Source organism: Echinops telfairi, unplaced genomic scaffold, assembly GCF_000313985.2.
Source record: "Echinops telfairi isolate 266 unplaced genomic scaffold, ASM31398v2 ScPeMD7_9;HRSCAF=40, whole genome shotgun sequence".
Classification (NCBI taxonomy): Eukaryota; Metazoa; Chordata; class Mammalia; order Afrosoricida; family Tenrecidae; genus Echinops; species Echinops telfairi.
Window position 1 is genome coordinate 3,423,233 of NW_022103906.1, and position 17,818 is coordinate 3,441,050.

Sequence of the window (17,818 nt, forward strand, 5' to 3'; positions counted from 1 at the left end):
AGTCTTTAAGTCCCCAGACGCTATAGGTCTTGATAGCCAGGCACCATCAGCCTTCTTCAGCACATTTACTTATGCACACATTCGTCTTCAGTGTTTATGTGGGGAAGGTGATCACACAATGACGGTGTTTGTTCTTTGATCTCTGCTACCTGATCCCTTCAACACTTCGTGTTCACACAGGTTTGTGTGCTTCTTCTCTATGGACTTTGTTGTTTCTGAGCTAGATGGCCACCTGTTTTCCTTCAAGCCTTTAAGACCCCAGATGCTATATCTTTTGATAGCCGGGCACCATCAGCTTTCTTCACCCCATTTGCTTACGCATACGTCTGTCTTCAGCGATCATGTCGGGAAGGTGGGTATCATGAAATGACCATTTAGCTGAGCAAGGTGCTCTTGTATTAAGGGAATGCGCATGAGGAGGCCCAAGGTCCACCTGCCACCCTACTACTAAACCTATAAATATATGCACCTAGGTCCATTTCACTTAGGAAACAATTACAAAGCAATAAATAAACAAAAATGAAAGCATGTGCTTAAAACCTTATCTGCATTTCTGACCTTGATTAAATTTATCTTTGTAAACTCTCATATACAAGAACGTTGTTTTGAAATTCTGTTAGCACCTTAGAGATGTGTTCCTCAGATTAGCATATAGCCTTGATTTTGACAGTAGTATACATAACTGAATACCAAGATATTAACGCACTTTATTTAATTTTCTTTGCAATGTGAAAACTGTTATAAAAATAATAATTCACTTCATTTCTGGAAATGACAATTCGCAGAGTATTTCTGTAAAACCATGTTGTGCTGTTGTTGGGCCCTTGAGTGCCAGTAACCCTTTGCATAACAGAGTGAACCACCAGCTGCCCTTCCACCAGCCTCACAATAGTTTTTATGCTTGAACTTATTGCTGCAGCCACTGTGCCACGATGATAATCCAGTTCCTTCAGAGTCTTCCGTCTTTGATTTTTTTTTCCACTTCCACTTTACCAATCATGATGTCCTTTTCCCAGGACTGGTCTCTCCTGATGACATGCGATGAAATCTTACCATCCTGGCATCTAGGGAGCATTCTGATTGTCTTCCTTCAGCAAAGATTTGTTTATTCTTCTGGCAGCCAATTGGACTTCAAATATTCTTTGGTAATACCATGACTAAAATACATACATATGATCCTGTAATTTTCTTTATGCAGTGTCCACTATTCACGTGCATTGAAAGCCGTCGGAAATACAGTGAATACCATCAGGCACTCTTTCTTCTAAAAACCGACAGAGTTGCTCGTCAACGTTTTAAAGATGTTTTGTGCCACAAATTTACCCAATGTAATACTTGACAGCTTTGATGCTTGAACCGTTAATCATGTCTAGCGTTTCCATCGTGAGGATTTTGTTTGTTTTCTTTTCTTTACATTGAGTTGTCCTTCATACTGAAACCTGCCATCCTTGATCTTTTCTCAGGATTTAAACCCAGGTTTATTTGACTCCAATGTCTGCACTATTAGTCACCTCATTGCATTGCACAACCATGTCCATTTTCATTATAAAATCATACATAATTAATTTACCATAAAATAAAAATAATAAACATTGGTATCATATGCCAAGAACTTTCTAATCATTATTTCATTAGATACTTACTTTAACCCTACTATTATCTTAAATTTGGAAGCAAAGAAAGTGAGCCTTAGTTTAAGTACTTTCTCAAAATCATAACCAATAAATGTCACAGTTGCATTTGAATACTTTAAAGTTTGGAAATAACTTTTTAAAAAACATAATTTTATTGGGTGCTCATAAAACTCATCACAATCCATACATGCATCCATATGTCAAGCACATTTGTACATTTGTTGCCCTCATCATTCTCAAAACATTTGCTTTCTACTTGAGCCCTTGGCATCAGCTTTTCATTTTTCCTCTCTCTACCCCACACTTCCTCACTCATGAACCCTTGATAATTTATAAATTATTATTAGTTTTTCATGTCTTACACTGACAAATGTCTCCCTTCACCCACTTTTCTGTTGTCCATCCCCCTGGGAGGGAGCTATATAGATCATCGCTCCCAACCTTCCCCTTACATTCCTGGTATGTCTGCTCGTAATATTGGTCCTGAGGGGTTTATCTGTCCTGGATTCCCTATATTTCCAGCTCTTATCTGTACCAGTGTACATGCTCTTGTGTAGCCAGATTTGTAAGGTAAAATTGGGGTCATTACTGTGGGGGAGAGGAAGCATTAAAGAACTAGAGGAAAGTTGTGTTTCATAGGTGCTATTCTGCACCCTGACTGGCTCGTCTCCTCCTCGTGACCCTTCTGTTAGGGGATGTCTAGTTACCTACAGATGGGCTTTGGGTCTCCACTCCATACTCCATCTCATCCACAGTGAGGTGTTTTTTTTGTTCTGGGTCTTTGATACCTGATACCTGATCCCATCCACACCTTATGATCACACAGGCTGGTGTGCTTCTTCTATGTGGGCTTTGTTGCTTCTCAGCTAGATGGCTGCTTATCTTCAAGCCTTTAAGATCCCAGATGCTATATCTTTTGATAGCCAGGCACCACCAGCTTTCTTCACCACATTTGCTTATGCACCCACTTTGTCTTCAGCAATCATGTCGGGAAGGTGAGCATCACGGAATGCCAGGTTAATAGAACAAAGTGTCCTTGCATTGAGGGAGTACTTGAGTAGAGGCCCTATGTCCCTCTGTTACCTTAATACTCAATCTATTAATAGATGTACATAGATCTATTTCCCCATGAGCATATAAAAATCTATTTACATATGTACCAGCCTGTATTTAGACCTCCATAAATGCCCTTTGCCTCCTAGCTCTTTTCTCTATTTCCTTTTACTTTCCTTTATCATATTCAGCTTTCAGTAATTCCTCTCGGTTACATTGCCTTTGATCAAGCCCTACCAGGCCTCCTACACCCTCCTTGCCATCAATTTTAGATCACTTGTTGTTCCCCTGCCCCTGGGTTTGTTAACACCCACTTCCTATCCCCTGCCTCCCCCTTCTCCATGTCCCCCATAACCATCGGTTCTGTTCTTTTCTCCTCTAGATTGTTTATCCCATATATCTTATTTAGATAGTCATGCAGAGATAATAATATCCACAAAAACATGACAGAACAAAACAAAGCAACAAAAGAAAAGAAAACAAAAACCAATAACAACAAAAATAGAAAAGCCTATAAATACTTCAAGGTCTGCTTGTTGTCCTTCAGGAGTTTTTTCTGGTCAAGTCTGATGGGGTGCCTTGCCGGGCCCCAAAGTCTATTTTTGGTATTCCCTGGGGACTTCTTTGCTCTGCTCCCCTTATTGTTCTTTTCACGCCCTTAGTGTTTCCCTTGTTTTGGTGGGGTCAGATCAGGTACAATTCCCGCATTGTGTCTCCAGTGTTTTCCCCCGTAGCACATTGTGTCTCCTAGTAGGGCTGGCCCTATGGTACTCTCTGTGCATTGAATGCTCTGAGTAGGGGTTGGTGGGCCAGGTTGTGTTCCACTCTCTCTTCCTCCCCTTTTATTTGCTCATGTGTGCTCTGATCAGACATGTCTATCTCCCTGAGCTGTCATCTGGAGTGACACAGTAAGCATTTTTCTGGTACTCTCTACTTTCAGCCAAAATCCATCTAACATCAACAATGATATTCCTCGCTGTGTCCTCATCTGAATCTGGCATGAATTTCCGGCAGCTTCCTGTAGATGTACTGATGTAACCATTGTTGAATGACCTTCAGCAAAATTTTACTCACATGCAATATTAATGATATTGTTTGATAATTGCCAGATGCTGTTGGGTGACTTTTCATTCTTTTTAAAATCATTTTTATTAGGGGTTCTTAGAGCTCTTATCACAATCCATACATATATCCATATGTGTCAAGCACATTTGTACATGTGTTTCCATCATCATTTTCACATTTTCTTTCTACTTAAGCCCTTGGTATCAGCTCCTCATTCCCCACCCCCCCAATCCTTCCTCCCTTATGAACCCTTGTTAATTTATAAATTATTATTATTTTTTATGTCTTACACTGATCGCTGTCTCCCTTCACCCACTTTTCTGCTGTCTCTCCCCCTGGGAGGGGGTTATATGTCAATCATTGTGATAGGTTCCCCTTACTCCCCCCTTACCCTCCTAGCATCGCTACTCTCATTGTTGGTCCTGAGGGGTTTGTCTGTCCTGGATTCCCTCTGTTCTGAGCTCTTCTCTGTACCAGTGTATGGGAGAGGGGGAGGGGGGAAAGGAAAAGGGGTGCCAACAAACCCAGGGATGAGAAAAGAGCAAGGAATCTAAAATTGATGACAAGGAGGGCATAGGATACCAGAGGGGAGGTGGGGTAGGTGGGAGGCAGGGAGACTTGATCAAGGGCAATGTAGCCGAGAGGAATGACCAAAACCCAAATGAAGGCTGAACATGATAGTGGGATAAGGGGAAAGTAAAAAGAAATAGAGGAAAGTATTAGGAGGCAAAGGACATTTATAGAGGTCTAAGTACAGGCATGTATAAATGTAAATACATGTATATATAATGAAAACTATGTACATATATTTATTTGTTAAGTGTTAAGCAGCAGATGGACACTGGGCCTCCACTCAAGTGCTCCCTCAATGCAAGAATACTTTGTTCTACTAACACAGCACTCTGTGATGCTCACCTTCCCTGTCATGATTGCTGAAGACAAAATGGGTCCATAATTAAATGTGGTGGAGAAAGCTGATGGTGCAAAGCTATCAAAAGCTTTAGTGTCTGTGGTCTTAAAGGCATGCAGATAAACAACTGGTCATCTAACTGAAAAGCAACAAAGCCTACATGGAAGAAGCACACCAGCCTGACCATGAGGCATTGATGGGATCGGGTATCAGGCATCAAAGACTCAAAACAAAACAAAAAATATCATATCGATGTTAATGAGAGGGCGGACAGAGTGGCAACCCAAATCCCATCTGTAGAAAATTGGACATCCCTTTTCATAAGGATCATAAGGAAGGGAGGAGACAGTCAGGTGCAAACACTGATGAAACACACAACTTTCCTCTAGTACTTTAATGCTGCCCCCAACACACACACTATCCTGACCCCAATTCTACCTTACAAATCCGACTTTTCTTTATAATGAGCACAAATATACATCTCTTCCCGTTAGTTGGCCATGTAGCTGTCTTTCAATTTTCTTGGCATAGGTGAGTGAGTGCTTCTACCACTTCATCAACTTGTTGAATCATTTCCTACAGTCTTGTCTTTTGCTAATGCTTTTAGGGAACCTTGAATTATTCCTTCAGTGTTATTGGTTTTTGATAGTTTTTTAATCTCTTGACATGGATGATTATTGATCAGTTCTTTTTGATACATGGACTGTGTATTTCCCATTGCCTTTTGATGGTTCTTGCATCAATCAGTATTTTGTCAATAGAATCCTTTGATACTGTACTTTAAATCCTGAATTTTTTCTTCAGTTCTTTCAGCTTGAGATGTGCTGGGTATATTCATCTCATTTGGCTTTCTAAATCCAGATCTTTGCACATTTATTGTAATTATTTATTTTGTCTTTTCAAGTCCTTTGAATTTTCTATTCAGCTCTTATACTTCATCATTTGCTTTCATCTGCTTTAGCTACTCTACATTCAAGAGCAAGCTTCAGAGTGTCTTCTGAAATCCGTTTTCATCATTCTTTTTGTTTTTAAATATCTTTTGCTTTCTACAGGTATTATGTTTTTGATGTTATCCCACAGTTCGTCAAGACCTCAGTTATTAGTTTTAAATGTGTAAAATCTGTTCTTAAGATGCTCTCAAAATTCAGGGGGGATATATTTGAGGCAGTATTTTTGCCTCCTATGGGCTTGTTTTAATTTTTTTTCAACTTCAGCATGAACTGACATCTGAACAAGTCATAGTCTCTTGCCCACTGTTGCTTGGCCTCCTCTGCGCTGCTTAGATTGAGCTTCTCTATCATATCTTCTTGGACGTATTGTCAATTTGATCGCTGCATATTCCATTTGATGAGTTTCTGTGTAAATTACAGTTCATGCATTTTAAAAATTGACTACTTCAATATCCTCATCATTAGCATTAGTGTTTGGTATGTACATTTAAATACTAGTTATATTAACTGAACTTTCTTGTTGGCATTTTATTATCATACACAGTACTGTACTTCAAAATACATCTTGAAATGCTTTTTCCCCTCTTTTCAAATTGCTTTTTTTCCCTAATTTAACAGTTTTATTAGAATATAATTCACAAATCATACAGTTCAATAGTTTGATCAATGCCATTAATTTTGGATTTGTCATTCCTGGCATAGTATATGATTATCTATTATTCAAAATTACCAATAACATAGAAACCTAGAATACTATTAAACAAAAGCATCAAAATGTGAAGCTGTGATTTCTCAACATGTTCCCCTTCAAAGGCTACATATGACTAAAGTCGGTGCTTCCAACTTTCTTACCCTTCTCTGAAAATGTGCACCTCATGGAAATGGCTGTCTTAGCATGAAATTGTGTTCCTGTTCAATGTTCTTTAAGTATCGGGACCAAAACGAGGTCTGAGGGTTATGATCATGGCTATAAGTGGATGAAGTAGGTTTCCCAATGGATTTATCAAAGAAGAGCCCTTACTACCCTCAAAAAACTACCAGGTGCATTTTAATGGAGAAAAAAATTCTTGACACAACCTTCCTGGTTTTTTTCTTCCCTCTCATCAGTGCAGTTTGAATTTTTCTTAAAACTTCATAATTTTCCTGAGTGGTTATCCTATGTCCTTCGATAACAACTCTCAAGAGGACCCCTTTGGAATGCCAAAATCAGAATATTCTTTTGAGCTAATCCCTCTGCGTTCAATTTAACTGGTCACTTAGATCCCTTCAGAAGTCACTGCTTTGGATTGGACTTTTTCCTGTGTTTCTCTGGAACGTTCCCTAATGAGACTAAAGTAAGTTCAATACTAATAGAATTTCTCTATAGCCATTCCCTGATTGTAGAAATGTGTTTAAATACATTTTGTGCAAGATACACTTGTGTGTTTATTAAATGGATCTGTAGTAGCAGTACTTTTTGGCATACCCTCATATATGTGTTTGTGTCAAATTTAGAATGTATTTGGATATCTTTCTAATTCAATATTAGCAACTAACTGCCTTATTCTTCTAGCCCTTATTCTTTCCAATGTCTTCTCCAAAAGCTGGCAGAATGATATTTGTAAGGCCAAAACTAATTATATCACTTTTTATTTACAGAGGATCACAATGTCCTTGTATATTTTGAGATGAAGACCAATCACAGAATTAACGAGGTTTTTTTGTGTCTGTAAAATTACAATACATGTAGAAGCTGCTCTCTGCAGTTTGAGGAAATGTACAAGATGTGTTCATTGGACTCTGTTGCAAACAATAGATTCCACATTCGCTAGTTTCCAGAGACAAGGGAACATGGAGGAATTGATGGTGCTGCAAGAGCAGGCTTGGGTTGAACTCTTGGCTCCCTCGCACTGTCTCTGGCCTGAGGTGGGAGCGTTTGTGGCTGGTGCCCGACTGCAGTCCACCTTCTTTGTTGTGAGGATCAGGAGATCTGTGTGTTGATGCTGCTCTAGTGAGCTACTCAATTATGAACTAATTTCTCCAGGTCATTTTTACAATATTTCTCATAATGTGTACAAAATAAATAGGCTATCTCCTCTAAGTAAAATTCAAATAAAAGATTCATGAAAGGACAGCTAATTGGTGAAACATACATGACACTTGAAGATGCTACTTGTAAAGGATTTATTTCTCAATTTATTTTTTTACTTATTGATTTATCTAGGATTTGATTTATCTCTCAACTCATCTATTTTCTTATGCATTCATTTATTTGTCTGTCCAGTATCTCTATTTTACAGGGGATTATACTAGATATTGCATAAGCCAATATAAAGAACAAAAAAGTATTCGTTTATTATGTTACTGTGACTATGTTGGTGTGGGAACCCTGGTGGTGTAGTTGTTACGCATTAGGCTGCAGTTTTCAAGGTTAGCAGTTCCAAACTACCAGGGATCTCCTCAGGAGGAAGATAGGTCTTTCTGCTCCCCTAAAGTGTTACAGTCTTATAAACTCACAGGGTCAGGACTACCCTGTCCTACACGGTCACTATGAGTGAGATGGTGGTGCTGCTGGGCCAGCCCTGGACTGCTAACTGCAAATCTATCAATTCAAATCCACCAACCCCTCCAGGAGAGAAGGATGTACAACCTCGGGAAGCCTCCATAGAATCACTATGAGTTGGAATCACCTCAGTGGCAACAGATTTGGATTATTGTTGTTCTTCTTTATAGTAATGTTTTGAAAAGTTTAAAATCACTAGTTTCATAGAGTTTATTACATTCTACTGTCTATTTACTAAATTAAAAAGTCAGCATAAAATATAAGTTTTGATGAGCTATGAAGAAAATGGAATGAAGAGTGATGGAAGGATCTCATTACCATTGAATAGGACACTTCTCTAAGGAGCTGACCTTTAAATGCAGATCAAAATGATGGAAAGAGGCAAGAGTTTGGAGGTTTTAGAAGGATAGTCTAGGCCATAATATATCAAAAGACAGACATTAGAGACAGAATTGAAACATAGATCACATAAGAAACAACAAGAAGGGCAAGGTTTCTGGATTGATGTCATCAAAGTGGAAAACCTCAGTGGGTAAAATCAGAAAGGCAGAGAAGAGGCAGATTATATGAGTATAATTTTGAACATGTTATAGATTTTCCTTTTATGTTGAGCGTAGTATGTACCTCTTAGAGGGTACTGATTGGAATGACAGCTGTGTGTGCGTCTGATGGTTAAGCAGGAATTTCAGCCCCTTTCAGGATGTCTGGAAACAAGTACAAACCTAAGCACGTCTTCAGAAGACCATTCCCCTGTAAAATAAGAAATTTAGTAAATTTCTGATTCCAGAATTCTGGCGGAGGACAGAGGGCTGTAATTAGGCCTGTTTTGTAATGATTTCCTTCTTGATAAATTAGATTTATTATTTTTCACTCCTTGATGAGCTCTATCGCATCAATGATCTGTGTGTTGTGGTAGATACTAGAATACATTTCTCAGATCGAACGCAGTGTAACACCTATGCTGAGATCAGCTAGTCTCTGTCTTTGATGGCCAGGGTAGCTTTGTATTATGTGTGTTGTATGGGAAAAACATAAGATTCTCTGATTTTTTTAGCTATTTTACCACCTTAGCAAAAAGCATGACTATATTACTGACTGAGATGAGAGTATTTCATGGATCATTTTGCTTAACTCCGTGTTTATTATATATACCCGACCTCTTTTCCAAAGGTAATAGTGATTGCTTCAGAAGGTTAATGTGTGGGTACTGAATAAGTTGCTGTCTCTTTACATTAGTGAACTTGGTATTATTTTCCATGTAAAATGGATATTTGTTATCAACAGCAGACATAAAAAGTTATATCTATTTCTAGGGTTCTTTAACTTAGTTTAAATTGAAATGTTAATATAGAAAGGCAAAATACTACTCATAACTCTGTCTTTTGAATATTCAATGTTTATTGTTACACTACTTTTGAGCATTACTTAACCTTTTCTGAATTAGGACAAACAATTGTTCTCTACCCAATAACAACAGATCAATACTTTTAATTCAATAACAATCCACTTTCAGTTGGACTACAGATAATTTTGTCTGAGATTGCATCATTTGTACATCTCCAGTCTCTTTTGTATGGTTTTTCAACCTACACCTACATTATTGTCCATAATAAACCTATAATCATTCAGTATGTTTTTATATAGAACAAGTATATACTTTTGATAAAAATTTAAGATATTGTACAAAATATCATTTTTCGCAACCCTAAAGTTAGAGCCATTTACCATAGGAGCATTTTCAAATTTTATGGTGTAGAAAACAAGTGTCATTGTATCAAGAATTCCATTGGGTGAAATTATATTCTGCTTCTTTAAGGTCATTCCTTTTTTTTTTGGCCATTTATCAATCTTTTAATTACTAAGAACTTAATATGTACAAGACATTCTGAACAATGTTTTATCTTTTCCTACCCTTCCTAAATCACTAATGTCTTTGATTTTTTTATAGTACTATTATAGTGAAAAGACCATTAATGGATGACTTTAACAAAGAGAAATATGTTTTTTCCCAGTTTAGGAAGCCAGAAATCCAAATTTAGGATGCTTGCTCTAAAGGACAGGATTTCTTCCTCTGCTGGTTCTGCAGGAATTTCTTTTCTTTTCTTTTTTTATTTTTAGTTGGGATTTAATATATATATCTCCTCTGAGCTTCTGTTTCTGGAGAATCTTATGTGGCATAGCATCTGTGTCTGTTTTCTTATTTGCTTGTTTAATCTCTTTTATACCTCAAAAGAGACTAACCAAAGCACACCCTACATGAATTCTGTCCCATAAATAAACACAGACACTTCTTCCCAATTGGGATTGTAAACATAGGCACAGAGGCTAGGATTTGCAGTACATATTTTTGAGGGCACAATTCAATCCACAACCACTAAAGATTAGAAAGGTGTAAACGATTTTATCTACAATACTCCTCTTTACAGTCCAATGAACTAATGGGCTAACTTTCTTTTCTCTAAAGAGTAGAGATATTAAGAATGAATCAATAAGCCTAGAATTTAAGAAGTATACATTTCTGGGGTGTCTGTGTGTGTGTGTGTGTGTGTGTGTGTGTGTGTGTGAGAGAGAGAGAGAGAGAGAGAGAGTCTTAGATCTGGGGTGGATTCCCACTCATCATGACCAGATAAAACAGGATAGGAGTGCACCCCTGCATTTCTGAGACCGTGACTCTTTAGGGGAATAGAAAACCCTGTCTTTCTTTCAAGAAGACGCTGTTGGTTTTGAACTGCTGGCCTTGAAATTAATTACACCAGAAATTAGAGATTAACAAATGTCTTAAACTATGCTATCAATATTCTGAATTTCTGAACTGCCAGATTTTTCTCTTGATATAGGCTTCTTATAGTTATTATGTGTTTTCCTGAAATGCTCTAATTTTGCCTCACCTAATACAAATATATCATCTTTCAAATCTTAGAAACTTAACTTCAACAAAAAGACCTTCTCTCTGCTTCTCACACAGTATTACTGCTTTGAAAAAATTTTTTTTCTTTTGAGCAAGACTACACTTAGATGTTTAAAATTGCAGTTAGATAGATATTTCAGGACATCTGGAGTGAAAGCTCAGAAGGTTTCCTATGTCTTTTACTCAATAATGGAGGCAGTATAGTCCACATTCCACATGAAGGGAAATATCCTCAAATCTCTACCAGTATTGGTGTTCTGATCAGGCACAGCAAAGCTACAGCCAAACAAGTGTAGAAAATTTTGGAACTTTCTATTCTTTAAATGCGCTTTTATGATTTTTCTATGGTTTCAGGAATTGGGATGTTTGAATAATCTTTTATTTTCTTCATAAAGGTATGCATGTAAACTGCTAGTTCAGCCAAACTTTATCAACTTGTGCTTTCTTTGGGATGCATAGTAAATCTCTTTAAGGAATCAATACATTGACTCAATTCTTACTGATAGCCACCATATAGAACAGAATAGAACTGTTCCATGACATTTGTCCATCTGCAGTCTTTACAGAGCACATTACGGAAAATGTCTCCCATGGAGCAGCTGGTTGTTTCACGCATCTGATCTTTCTACGGGCCGATCCGTGCTTAACCAATGTCCCACATTGGCTTCATCTAAATGGATAAAGACAGGTGTCTGAAAAATGATGCTTAAGCAAAGGTTCTATATGCTATTCACTATATTGCTGGGCAATAATATCTAAAAAGTTTATACCAACCCTGTTGGTATATCTGAATAAATAAAAATAGGTTTTCTTCAGAGAGAAAAAATATACATTTCTGTGATAGATGCTATCTAAATATCCTTCTGAGATTTCCCCTAACATACACCATGACTTTAGTGTCCCTAAATAAATAAATAAATAGGTCACTGCATTGAGTTGATCGAACTCATAGAAACCCCATAGAACAGAATAGAACCATCCTTTGGGGGTTCTAAGGCTGTATATCTTTATGGGAGTAGAAAGTCTTGTCTTTCTGCCTCAGAGAGGCTGATAGTTTCAAACTGCTGACCTTGTGGTTAGCAGCCCAACCCAAAACGCACTTCCTGACTCAGGTTCCTATTTTACCACTAGCCCCAATGCTAGCATTTTGTAATACTTACAGTAGTTTCAAGGAACTCTGAGGGCACAGTGGCTTACCCACTAGTCAGTCCATGGGATACATTTAGGCAACTGCTTCTGTAAATATTTAGAGTTTTAGAAACCCTTAAGGAGCAATATTACTCTGCTTTATAGGGATAGTAGGAATTACCTCAATGTTAAGCCCTTAAGGAGCAATATTACCCTGTTCTAGTGGGTCCCTAGGAATTAACGCAATGGCAATGAGTTTAGTTGGTTTTATTTGGTTTTTGTTTTATTATAGTTTTAACAATAGTTAAACTAAACTGTAAGGCAAGTGAAAATGTACGTGGATGTTTCCTGGGTAATCTATGAAATCTGTGGGGACAATGCAAAAGGAAAATATGGGACTTCCTTTCCAATAAGCTGAAAAAGGTACTGTTAAAGGGACTTATATAAAAACTATTTTTCTTTCTTCCATTTTGTCTTAATTTGTCCTCAGAATTTTTATTTTCCATTTAAAGTAAATAAAAATAAAAAGTTGATATTAACAGGGATTTTCCTGTTCATCTTTGTAGTGTGCATTGACGGTTTTAAAAATGAACTCTGACCACTTATTTCAATGGTCATTGATAGTTCACAATTTGTTTTTCAACACTTAAACATGTATATATTTTATTCTTACTAGAACAGTAAAGAAAAATGCTACGCAAAAGTAACGTAACTGTTTGACTTTCGGGATCCCTGGTGGGGTGGTGGTTAGGCGAGGGGCTGTGATGCTCAAGGCGGCAGTTCAAAACCACCAGCCACTCGGCGGAGAAAGATGGGGCTTTCTACTGAAAGACTTACAGGCTCAGAAACTCACAGAGGCAGTTCTGCCAATCCTAGAGGGTTGCTGTGAGTTGGCATCGACTTAGTGGCCACGCGCGAGAATTTGAATTTCACTTCTTCTCACGCACACGTTGTGCAACCATGCTCTGCGTTCTGCGTCCTCATGTGTCAGCAGAGAAGGAAGGAGAGGACGAGACAGGGTGGCCGAGCTCCGCTTGTCCTCTGACTCACTGCACCCCTCTGTCTCACAACGTGAGCTCCTCGGGATTTTAATGGATGGTTTTTCAGAAGTAAATCTCTAGTTTGGTTTTGTTCCCTAGATGCTTCTGGATGGACTGGAACTTCTAACTGCCCTTTAAAAGTTGAGAATGATAACTGTACCGCTCCTGCACTCCCAGTTTCAGGGCTCAATGGTTGGGCAATACAGGGAAGTACGATAAGTAAGAAAACACGATTAAGCTCCTTTGGTTGTTTTCCTTTCAAAGCCCTGCTTACTTTCCGCATTTGAAGCCAGTTCTGATTTTCACGGCACATGAGGCACCGAGAAGTTGTGGTGTACATCCACACAACATTGGACCTGTGTTAGGTCAGGTTGTACCCTCCACTGGGATTCTGTTCACAGGACATGTGGATGTTACAGGCAAATTCGGTGACAAGGAAAGAACTGCATCTGTCTCCTCTGTTCACACCCACCCTACATTGTCCACTGGATTTCATGCAGAAAGCACAACCCCCCTGAGGATGACAGAAAATCCTTAAATCAAACACATAGTCCTGAGTGCAAGCATCCTGGGCACAAGGCAGGCATGTTACTGAAAACCACATAGTATTACCCACACACTATGTGAACAGAGCACCAAAGAAACCAGGCATATTAAAAATTTCAGGAAGGGAACTGCACAGCATAAATATAGACACAGGGTCTCCCATAACGACCCTGGTCTCATGCCCATGAGATTAAAGACCTGGCTCTATCTCTAGCCTTAACACGGGAGTGGATATGTACTCGATAAAAACTGACTAACTTCATGGTTGGAAAAAATTAATGTAATGAGTAAAATGTAAACCTTAATTTTATAATCTGGATTATTTTTAATCAATAAGATCCTGGAATCATTCCACTAATTCTTGTATAATTTAATACCAAATGGTTTTAATATTTACAATATATGTTTTAGTTTAGTGTTCTAGTTCAAGTTGTTCTACAAAATTTTAAATAAAATGACTGTGGAGAGAAAAATTAAAAAAGCAAAATAAAACTAAGTATAGCAGAATCCAAGCTACGGGCTAAGATTCACCATTCTCTTTGTCCAAATTAAAAATAACTTGAACACTTAAGCAAATAAGCATTGAGTGATAAGAATGAAGTTCAGTACAGGGGGTATTTCTAAAGCAAATGTCTCCACAGTTAAATATGAAGTAAACCTGGGTCCTGATACTCACACTTACCCCAAGAACTTTTATTTGGGGCACTGAAACTGTCTTTGCACCCTTGATAATATTTAATGGAATTACATTTCTAATCTTCAATAGGTACCCGGTGGTATATTGATTAAGAGCCTAAAAGCTAATAGAAAGAAAGTTGGTGGTTCAAACCCGCAGATAGTTCCTATGCCCCAGCATCTGCCCTATATGGAGACCTGGCCTAGAACGATTACAGCTTAGGAAACGGGGAGGGATTGTTCCATTTAGGTCATTCTGTTCTGTCCTATAGAGTTGCTCTGTGTCAGCATAAACTTGATGCTGCAAACACAAGGTTTGAATAAATGAATCAGATGAAGTAAAACAAGGAAATAATCATTTCTGTCTATGTATTAGGAACTTCCAATGTTTATTATTTAGAGTTTATAGAAAACTGAGCTCAAATAAACTTAACGAACCATGGTCACTTAATTAAGATGGTCAAGATAGTATTTGAATATTTATATGTACAGATACAAAACTGTAAACTTTGCTGCTGCTTCTGTCATGCTATGGAGATAATTGCCTACTGGGATTTTCAGCAAGATTTACCTCAAAGATCATTAAAAAAAAAAAGACTAAACCAACTGCCATTGAGTGATTGCAGACTCATAGCGACCCCTGTGGTTTCAGAGACTGTAACTGTTTATGGGAGTAGAAAGCCCAGACTTTCTCCTTTGGAGCTGAGGGTGGTTTTAGCTCATAACCATTACACCACAACAGATCCACAAAGGTCATTGCACTTCTAGCATATTCTAGGTTGGCGCAAGCTATACCCAAACCATTATTTAATCTCATTCATTATCTTAGTGATTTGTTTAATAAAGCTTGATTCTTTTTTTTCTCTCATTTGTCTTTCTTTAGTTTATAATTTTTGAAAAATAAATGGAGATAAGTTGAACTTGACTAATGAAAACAAACTTTCTTGAGGGAGGTAGAAATTTAGTAGAGGAAAATTCAAGGAGACATTTAAAAGAACTAATTGTTCTCAAGGCTCACTAGAAACACCATTAACATATATATGATACAAATTCAGAGCTAACTTACCTTCACATTACGAGAGACTAGTGATTAGATATGTTAATTGTAAATAATTAGGTATCTAAGATATCTAAGTATCAACACTTCCTTGACCTAAATGACTTTGTGTATGCTAAATAAGCAACTTCCTAAGCTTTCAGGAAAATAGTTTTCATCCTATATATTAAAAGTGGTCTTCAAGAACTTTTTGGGGAAGGTATATTGTTTTCCTCATATAAGTGCTTCATAGGTATTTTAAAGTCAATATGACAGTCTATATGTAAAGTAATTTTCTACTGACTCTAGTAGAAAATATAAAATTCATACTTACCTGGCAGGGGAGATACCATGATCACGAAGGTGGTTTTCCCAGGGCGAGGCTTATCCATTGCACGCCGGATGTGCTGGCCCCTGAAATTTTCCCAAATGTGGGAAACTCGGCTGCATAATTTGTGGTAGTGGGGGACTATGCTTGCGTTCTCCTCTGTAAAAAAAAAAAGAAAAGAAAAGAAAATATAAAATCATTGAACACTGGGAAATGGCCACAAACACACAAAAAATCAATGTACTGGTAAATAATGTCTCTTAGCATAAAGCAATATTGGGAAAGCAGAATATGGAATTAGTCTCAGTAAATTCTGTTAAACACAGAGTAGGTGTAATACGTAATAGAAGGGAGTAATTTTCTATGAAGTTGTTTTAGGTGAATTAAATTTATCAGTAAACTTAGAATACAGAAAGGAAAAGATACAATGAATTTAGATGAATACAAGTAGCTATGGTACTATATCATTAATACACACAAGATATATGTGGCTGAAGATAACTTAAAAATGGTTGCAGCAGTAAACCCACAGGGAACTGCCAGAAATTCAAGATGGATTCAGAAGAAGCCTTGCAAGAGAGATGCTGTTGCTGGTGCCAGATTGATCTTAGCTAAAAGCAGAGAATAGCAGGAAGATGTGTACCTGTGTTTGGTTCGGTAGGCGAAAGCATTTGACTGTGAATTATAACAAAGTGTGACTAATTTTGCAAACCTGAGAATTTCAGAACATCGAATTGTGCTTTTGTAGAACCCAGACATGGACAAAGCTGCATTCTGCTTTACAATAAGAAAAGGTGTGTCAAGGTTGTATCCTTTCACCACACTCATTTAATCTGTATGCAGAGCAAATAATGCAAGAAGCTCGATTGTATGAAAAAGAAGCAGATTGCAGGAACATTCATTAACAACTGACTCAATGGCACCCAACAGCAACAGCAGCAAAACAGCACCTATATTGCAAAAATGAAATATTTCCGTGCACAGCAGATGTGCTATGTGTATAGATAGAATAACACAGTGGATCCTGGGAGGACTTTCAGTGTATGCGCTGGACTATGTGTACTTCACAACAAAAGTAGAAGCTGCCTTGAGCCTATCTGAAAGCAGTTTTTTTTTAATTTAATCATTCTATTGGGGGCTCCTACAACTCTTATCACAATCCATCCATCCATCCATTGTATCAGGCACATTTGTACATTTGTTGCTATCCTCATTCTCAAAACATTTGCTTTCTACTTGAGCCCTTGGTTTCAGTTCCTCATTTTCCCCCCCAAAAGCCATATTTCTGTTGCTTTTGAGACATCTGTTAGAACTAACTATAACTGCATATTATTTTAGTTAGTAGGATAAGAGAAAACTTACCTCTGACAAGCTGTAATGTCTCTGGTGTGATAATTTTGAAAGAAAAGTAACCACAGGAAGAGAACTTTCATTCTACCACCCTTTGGGAACTGCAAGATAAGCAGTTTGAAACCAACAGCTCTTATTCAGGAGAAAGCAGAGATTTCCTACTTCCATAGAGAGCCTCAGTCTCAGAAATGTTTGCAAGACAGTCTGCCTTGTCCTATTGGGATGCAATGAGTCAGAATTGACTGGATCTCAGTGAATTGTGCTCTTGGAGAGAACACTTCAATACTGACCAGAAGTGCTTCCCACTCATCACAGATTCACTTGTTTTGTGAACAACATATGACTGAATAGTTGTGAAGGTCACCACACTCACAAGGGCCCATACTTGTCTCAATACTTTGCTATCACTTTCTTGACCTTTTTAATACACTTTATTTTATTTTGTCCCCCCCTACTTGTTTTGGGGGCTCTTACATCTCATCACAATGCATATGTATTAGTCTAGGTACTTTGAAGAAACAAATCCACAGCGACTCATGTATAAGAGAGAGTTTTATACAAAGAAAATGTGCATCACAAAAACATCCCAACCCAATGCTGCCCAAGCCCACAAGTCCAACATTAACCCATACCCAACACCAGTCCACAAAGTC

At 37.8% G+C, this 17,818-nt stretch overlaps 1 protein-coding gene and 1 non-coding gene across 2 annotated transcripts in view; both read left to right on the top strand.

The window, feature by feature from the left end:
• The window catches only part of DLGAP2 (DLG associated protein 2), a 589,152-nt gene that overhangs the window by 34,593 nt on the left and 536,741 nt on the right, over positions 1-17,818 (top strand). The gene's annotated exons all lie outside the window — the stretch shown is intronic.
• On the top strand, positions 15,814-15,977 carry LOC115868396. The gene has a single exon (XR_004045569.1). It is a non-coding gene; the product is annotated as a U1 spliceosomal RNA (small nuclear RNA).